At 59.4% G+C, this 8,079-nt stretch overlaps 1 protein-coding gene across 1 annotated transcript in view; it reads left to right on the top strand.

Moving 5' to 3' along the window:
* The first annotated feature begins 3,556 nt into the window (after positions 1-3,556).
* Positions 3,557-8,079, top strand: part of LOC137413893 (phospholipase D1) — a 246,702-nt gene continuing 242,179 nt past the window's right edge. The window contains exon 1 of the mRNA XM_078784018.1: positions 3,557-3,704. The gene's annotated coding sequence lies outside the window, so the exon portion shown is untranslated. The remainder of the gene's footprint in view (positions 3,705-8,079) is intronic.

Genomic DNA, 8,079 nt, shown 5'->3' with positions numbered 1-8,079 from the left:
CCCCACCCACTCCCTCCCTCCCCCACCCACTCACTCCCTCCCCCACCCACTCACTCCCCCACCCACCCACTCACTCCCTCCCCCACCCAACCACTCACTCCCTCCCCCACCCACTCCCTCCCCCACCCACTCACTCCCTCCCCCCACCCACTCATGTCCTCCCCCACCCACTCACTCCATCCCCCACCCACTCACTCCATCCCCCACCCACTCACTCCATCCCCCACCCACCCACTCACTCAATCCCCCACCCACCCACTCACTCAATCCCCCACCCACCCACTCACTCAATCCCCCACCCACCCACCCACTCCCTCCCCCACCCACTCACTCCCTCCCCCACCCACTCATGTCATCCCCCACCCACTCACTCCATCCCCCACCCACTCACTCCATCCCCCACCCACCCACTCACTCAATCCCCCACCCACCCACTCACTCAATCCCCCACCCACCCACTCACTCAATCCCCCACCCACCCACTCACTCCCTCCCTCCCCCGCCCACTCACTCCCTCCCTCCCCCCGCCCACTCACTCCCTCCCTCCCCCGCCCACTCACTCCCTCACTCCCCCGCCCACTCACTCCCTCCCTCCCCCGCCCACTCACTCCCTCCCTCCCCCGCCCACTCACTCCCTCCCTCCCCCGCCCACTCACTCCCTCCCTCCCCCGCCCACTCACTCCCTTCCTCCCCCGCCCGCCCGCCCACTCACTCCCTCCCTCCCCCACCCACTCACTCCCTCCCTCCCCCACCCACTCACTCCCTCCCTCCCCCACCCACTCACTCCCTCCCTCCCCCGCCCACTCACTCCCTCCCTCCTCCACCCACTCACTCCCTCCCTCCCCCGCCCACTCACTCCCTCCCTCCCCCGCCCACTCACTCCCTCCTTCCCCCGCCCACTCACTCCCTCCCTTCCTCCCCCGCCCGCCCGCCCACTCATTCCCTCCCTCCCCCGCCCACTCACTCCCTCCCTCCCCCGCCCACTCACTCCCTCCCTCCCTCGCCCACTCACTCCCTCCCTCCCCCGCCCACTCCCTCCCTCCCCCGCCCACTCACTCCCTCCCTCCCCCGCCCACTCCCTCCCTCCCCCGCCCACTCACTCCCTCCCTCCCCCACCCACTCACTCCCTCCCCCACCCACTCACTCCCTCCCTCCCCCGCCCACTCACTCCCTCCCTCCCCCGCCCACTCACTCCCTCCCTCCCTCCCCCGCCCACTCACTCCCTCCCTCCCCCGCCCACTCACTCCCTCCCTCCCTCCCCCGCTCACTCACTCCCTCCCTCCTCCCCCGCCCACCTCACTCACTCCCCCGCCCACTCACTCACTCCCTCCCCCACACACTCACTCCCTCCCCCGCCCACTCACTCACTCCCTCCCTCCCCCGCCCACTCACTCACTCCTCCCTCCCCCGCCCACTCACTCCCTTCCTCCCCCGCCCACTCACTCACTCCCTCCCTCCCCCGCCCCTCACTCCCTCCCTCCCCCGCCCACTCACTTCCCTCCCTCCCCCCCGCCCACTCACTCCCCTCCCTCCCCCCGCCCACTCACTCCCTCGCTCCCCCACCCACTCACTCCCTCCCTCCCCCGCCCACTCACTCCCTCCCCCGCCCACTCACTCCCTCCCTCCCCCGCCCACTCACTTCCCTCCCTCCCCCCGCCCACTTCACTCCCTTCCTCCCCCGCCCGCCCACCCCACCCACTCCCTCCCTCCCACCCACCCACTCACTCCCTCCCACCCACCCACTCACTCCCTCCCTCCCCCCCACTCACTCCCTCCCTCCCTCCCCGCCCGCCCACCCACCCACTCACTCCCTCCCTCCCCCACCCACTCACTCCCTCCCTCCCCCACCCACTCACTCCCTCCCTCCCCCGCCGACTCACTCCCTCCTCCGCCCACTCACTCCCTCCCTCCCCCGCCCACTCACTCCCTCCCTCCCCCGCCCACTCACTCCCTCTCTCCCCCGCCCACTCACTCCCTCTCTCCCCCGCCCACTCACTCCCTTCCTCCCCCGCCCGCCCGCCCACTCACTCCCTCCCTCCCCCACCCACTCCCTCCCTCCCCCACCCACTCACTCCCTCCCTCCCCCACCCACTCACTCACTCCCTCCCTCCCCTACCCACTCACTCACTCCCTCCCCCACCCACTCACTCCCTCCCTCCCTCCCCCACCCACTCCCTCCCTCCCCCACCCACTCACTCCCTCCCTCCCCCACCCACTCACTCCCTCCCTCCCCCACCCACCCACTCACTCCCTCCCTCCCCCACCCACTCACTCCCTCCCTCCCCCACCCACTCACTCCCTCCCTCCCCCACCCACTCACTCACTCCCTCCCTCCCCCACCCACTCACTCCCTCCCTCCCCCACCCACTCACTCCCTCCCTCCCCCACCCACTCACTCCCTCCCTCCCCCACCCACTCCCTCCCTCCCCCACCCACTCACTCCCTCCCTCCCCCACCCACTCACTCCCTCCCTCCCTCCCTCCCTCCCCCACCCACTCACTCCCTCCCTCCCTCCCCCACCCACTCACTCCCTCCCTCCCCCACCCACTCACTCCCTCCCTCCCTCCCCCACCCACTCACTCCCTCCCTCCCTCCCCCACCCACTCACTCCCTCCCTCCCTCCCCCACCCACTCACTCCCTCCCCCACCCACTCACTCCCTCCCCCACCCACTCACTCCCTCCCTCCCTCCCCCACCCACCCACTCACTCCCTCCCTCCCCCACCCACTCCCTCCCTCCCCCACCCACTCACTCCCTCCCTCCCCCACCCACTCACTCCCTCCCTCCCCCACCCACTCACTCCCTCCCCCACCCACTCACTCACTCCCTCCCCCACCCACTCACTCACTCCCTCCCCCACCCACTCACTCACTCCCTCCCCCACCCACTCACTCACTCCCTCCCCCACCCACTCACTCACTCCCTCCCCCACCCACTCACTCACTCCCTCCCCCACTCACTCACTCCCTTCCTCCCCCACCCACTCCCTCCCTCCCCCACTCACTCACTCCCTCCCTCCCCTACGCTCTCACTCTCTTCTCTCTTCCTTTTTACAAACTAGGCATGAAATACTAGAACATATTATGACTACGAAACAAAGAAGTCCAAATACGTTTTGCAATGTTATAATATTTGTATTTCAATTTTGGAGCCAGCAGCATTCGCCACTCCCATTTATAGTTCGTCTCCGCCCACTTATGTGTATGAGTTAAGCCACCTCGTTTCTGTTACTTTTACCTTTAATGTTTAATATATCGTTTAATTATTTACAGTGTCACTTCCCCGCTTTTTGTTTTTCCCCTTTCCTGTTTAATTTTGAGCCTTTTCATTTTCTTTACCATTTTACTCGTGGCTTTTCCCTCCTATCCTTGCCTTTTCCACGCCCCTCTCCACGCCCCTTTCCACTCCCCTTTCCACTCTCCTTTCCATGCCCCTTTCCATGCCCCTCTGCTGCGACGTCTTGTGGTCTTGCTCTGTCGTTGCCATCTCCACGCCCCTTTTACAATACTCAGTCCCTCTGTTTACGCAGAGCCGTCCCTTTTCCCTCCTTTTTCTCCTCCTACTCCCACCCCACCCCCGCCCTGTCTCAATTGCTCTTCCTTGCTGCTCTTTATCTGCTCTTATCCCAAGCACTCCTCGAGCTGGGCATTCTTTCTGTGCTTATTCGCATTTCTTCTTTAGGAGTTCGAAGGCAGCAGCTGGAGGTGAGTCCTGTTGTCGTGTCAGTCAGTGCTGGAACAAACCCCTGTTTGGTATATATATATATCATGTATGGACGTGGAGTCACTTCATCAACGGAGGAAACCTTCACGCTGAACTATGTCTATAGATAGGATGGAATATGTCATTGGCTCAATGGGATCCCGGGGTTTGCGATGGCAGTGTGTGCCTGGTAGTGTATGCCTGGTAGTGAGCGGTTTGGAGTGAGTGCCTGGCAGTGAGTGCCTGGTAGTGAGTGCTTGGTAGTGAGCGGTTTGGAGTGAGTGCCTGGTAGTGAGCGGTTTGTAGTGAGTGCCTGGCAGTGAGTGCCTGGTAGTGAGTACCTGGTAGTGAATGCCTGGTAGTGAGTGGTTTGTTGTGAGTGCCTGGCAGTGAGTGCCTGGTAGTGAGTACCTGGTAGTGAATGCCTGGTAGTGAGTACCTGGTAGTGAGTGGTTTGTTGTGAGTGCCTGGTAGTGAGCGGTTTGGAGTGAGTGCCTGGTAGTGAGTGGTTTGTTGTGAGTGCCTGGTAGTGAGCGGTTTGTAGTGAGTGCCTGGTAGTGAGCGGTTTGTAGTGAGTGCCTGGCAGTGAGTGCCTGGTAGTGAGTACCTGGTAGTGAATGCCTGGTAGTGAGTGGTTTGTTGTGAGTGCCTGGTAGTGAGTGGTTTGTTGTGAGTGCCTGGCAGTGAGTGCCTGGTAGTGAGTACCTGGTAGTGAATGCCTGGTAGTGAATGCCTGGTAGTGAATGCCTGGTAGTGAGTGCCTGGTAGTGAGTGGTTTGTTGTCTGTGCCTGGTAGTGAGTGCCTGGTAGTGAGCGGTTTGTAGTGAGTGCCTGGTAGTGAGCGGTTTGTAGTGAGTGCCTGGTAGTGAGCGGTTTGTAGTGAGTGCCTGGTAGTGAGCGGTTTGTAGTGAGTGCTTGGTAATGAGTGCCTGGCAGTGAGTGCCTGGTTGTGAGCGGTTTGTAATGACTGCCTGGCAGAGTGCCTTGTAGTGAGTGCCTGGTAGTGAGCGGTTTGTAGTGAGTGCCTGGTAATGAGCGGTTTGTAGTGAGTGCCTGGTAGTGAGCGGTTTGTAGTGAGTGCCTGGTAGTGAGCGGTTTGTAGTGAGTGCCTGGTAGTGAGCGGTTTGTAGTGAGTGTCTGGCAGTGAGTGCCTGGTAGTGAGCGGTTTGTAGTGAGTGCCTGATAGTGAGCGGTTTGTAGTGAGTGCCTGGTAGTGAGCGGTTTGTAGTGAGTGCCTGGTAGTGAGCGGTTTGTAGTGAGTGCCTGGTAGTGAGCGGTTTGTAGTGAGTGCCTGGTAGTGAGCGGTTTGTAGTGAGTGTCTGGCAGTGAGTGCCTGGTAGTGAGCGGTTTGTAGTGAGTGCCTGATAGTGAGCGGTTTGTAGTGAGTGCCTGGTAGTGAGCGGTTTGTAGTGAGTGTCTGGCAGTGAGTGCCTGGTAGTGAGCGGTTTGTAGTGAGTGCCTGGTAGTGAGCGGTTTGTAGTGAGTGCCTGGTAGTGAGCGGTTTGTAGTGAGTGCCTGGTAGTGAGCGGTTTGTAGTGAGTGCTTGGTAATGAGTGCCTGGCAGTGAGTGCCTGGTTGTGAGCGGTTTGTAATGACTGCCTGGCAGAGTGCCTTGTAGTGAGTGCCTGGTAGTGAGCGGTTTGTAGTGAGTGCCTGGTAATGAGCGGTTTGTAGTGAGTGCCTGGTAGTGAGCGGTTTGTAGTGAGTGCCTACTAATGAGTGCCTGGCAGTGAGTGCCTGGTTGTGAGCGGTTTGTAATGAGTGGCTGGTAGTGAGTGGCTGGTAGTGAGTGCCTGGTAGTGAGCGGTTTGTAGTGAGTGCCTGGTAATGAGTGCCTGGTAGTGAGCGGTTTGTAGTGAGTGCCTGGTAGTGAGCGGTTTGTAGTGAGTGCCTGGCAGTGAGTGCCTGGTAGTGAGTACCTGGTAGTGAATGCCTGGTAGTGAGTGGTTTGTTGTGAGTGCCTGGCAGTGAGTGCCTGGTAGTGAGTGCCTGGTAGTGAATGCCTGGTAGTGAGTGCCTGGCAGTGAGTGCCTGGTAGTGAATGCCTGGTAGTGAGTGCCTGGTAGTGAGTGGTTTGTTGTCTGTGCCTGGTAGTGAGTGCCTGGTAGTGAGCGGTTTGTCGTGAGTGCCTGGTAGTGAGCGGTTTGTAGTGAGTGCCTGGTAGTGAGCGGTTTGTAGTGAGTGCTTGGTAATGAGTGCCTGGCAGTGAGTGCCTGGTTGTGAGCGGTTTGTAATGACTGCCTGGCAGAGTGCCTTGTAGTGAGTGCCTGGTAGTGAGCGGTTTGTAGTGAGTGCCTGGTAATGAGCGGTTTGTAGTGAGTGCCTGGTAGTGAGCGGTTTGTAGTGTGTGCCTGGTAGTGAGCGGTTTGTAGTGAGTGCCTGGTAGTGAGCGGTTTGTAGTGAGTGCCTGGTAGTGAGCGGTTTGTAGTGAGTGCCTGATAGTGAGCGGTTTGTAGTGAGTGCCTGGTAGTGAGCGGTTTGTAGTGAGTGCCTGGTAATGAGTGCCTGGCAGTGAGTGCCTGGTTGTGAGCGGTTTGTAATGAGTGGCTGGTAGTGAGTGGCTGGTAGTGAGTGGTTTGTAGTGAGTGCCTGGTAGTGAGCGGTTTGTAGTGAGTGTCTGGCAGTGAGTGCCTGGTAGTGAGCGGTTTGTAGTGAGTGCCTGGTAGTGAGCGGTTTGTAGTGAGTGTCTGGCAGTGAGTGCCTGGTAGTGAGCGGTTTGTAGTGAGTGCCTGATTGTGAGCGGTTTGTAGTGAGTGCCTGGTAGTGAGCGGTTTGTAGTGAGTGCCTGGTAGTGAGTGGCTGGTAGTGAGTGCCTGGTAGTGAGCGGTTTGTAGTGAGTGCCTGGTAATGAGTGCCTGGTAGTGAGCGGTTTGTAGTGAGTGCCTGGTAGTGAGCGGTTTGTAGTGAGTGTCTGGCAGTGAGTGCCTGGTAGTGAGCGATTTGTAGTGAGTGCCTGATTGTGAGCGGTTTGTAGTGAGTGCCTGGTAGTGAGCGGTTTGTAGTGAGTGCCTGGTAGTGAGTGCCTGGCAGTGAGTGCCTGGTTGTGAGCGGTTTGTAATGAGTGGCTGGTAGTGAGTGCCTGGTAGTGAGCGGTTTGTAGTGAGTGCCTGGTAATGAGTGCCTGGCAGTGAGTGCCTGGTTGTGAGCGGTTTGTAGTGAGTGCCTGGTAGTGAGCGGTTTGTAGTGAGTGCCTGGTAATGAGTGCCTGGCAGTGAGTGCCTGGTAGTGAGCGGTTTGTAGTGAGTGCCTGGTAGTGAGCGGTTTGTAGTGAGTGCCTGGTAGTGAGCGGGTTGTAGTGAGTGCCTAGTAATGAGTGCCTGGCAGTGAGTGCCTGGTTGTGAGCGGTTTGTAATGAGTGGCTGGTAGTGAGTGGCTGGTAGTGAGTGCCTGGTAGTGAGCGGTTTGTAGTGAGTGCCTGGTAGTGAGCGGTTTGTAGTGAGTGCCTGGTAGTGAGCGGTTTGTATTGTAGTGAGTGCCTGGTAGTGAGCGGTTTGTAGTGAGTGCCTGGTAGTGAGCGATTTGTAGTGAGTGCCTGGTAGTGAGTGCCTGGTAGTGAGTGCCTGGTAGTGAGCGGTTTGTAGTGAGTGCCTGGTTGTGAGCGGTTTGTAGTGAGTGCCTGGTAGTGAGCGGTTTGTAGTGACTGCCTGGCAGTGAGTGCCTGGTAGTGAGCGGTTTGTAGTGAGTGCCTTGTAGTGAGCGGTTTGTAATGAGCGGTTTGTAGTGAGTGCCTGGTAGTGAGCGGTTTGTAGTGGGTGCGTGGTAGTGAGCGGTTTGTAGTGGGTGCGTGGTAGTGAGCGGTTTGTAGTGAGTGCCTGGTAGTGAGCAGTTTGTAGCGAGTGCCTGGTAGTGAGCGGTTTGTAGTCAGTGCCTGGTAATGAGTGCCTGGCAGTGAGTGCCTGGTAGTGAGTGCCTGGCAGTGAGTGCCTGGCAGTGAGTGCTTGGTAATGAGTGCCTGGTAGTGAGCGGTTTGTAGTGAGTACCTGGTAGTGAGCGGTTTGCCTTGAGTGCCTGGTAGTGAGCGGTTTGTAGTGAGTGCCTGGTAGTGTGCGGTTTGTAGTGAGTGCCTGGTAGTGAGCGGTTTGTAGTGAGTGCCTGGTTGTGCGTGCCTGGTAGTGAACGGTTTGTCGTGAGTGCCTGGTAGTGAGCGGTTTGTCGTGAGTGCCTGGTAGTGAGCGGTTTGTAGTGAGTGCCTGGTAGTGAGTGTTTGTAGTGAGTGCCTGGTCGTGAGCGGTTTGTAGTGAGTGCCTGGTAGTGAGCGGTTTGTAGTGAGTGCCTTTTAGTGAGCGGTTTGTAGTGAGTGCCTGGTAGTGAGCGGTTTGTAGTGAGTGCCTGGTAGTGAGCGGTTTGTCGTGAGTGCCTGGTAGTGAGCAGTTTGTA

Source organism: Myxine glutinosa, chromosome 1 (assembly GCF_964187855.1).
Source record: "Myxine glutinosa chromosome 1, kmMyxGlut1.1, whole genome shotgun sequence".
Lineage (NCBI taxonomy): Eukaryota > Metazoa > Chordata > Myxini > Myxiniformes > Myxinidae > Myxine > Myxine glutinosa.
The sequence above is the reverse complement of the archived record's forward strand: the minus strand, read 5'-3'. Positions and strand labels throughout refer to the sequence as shown.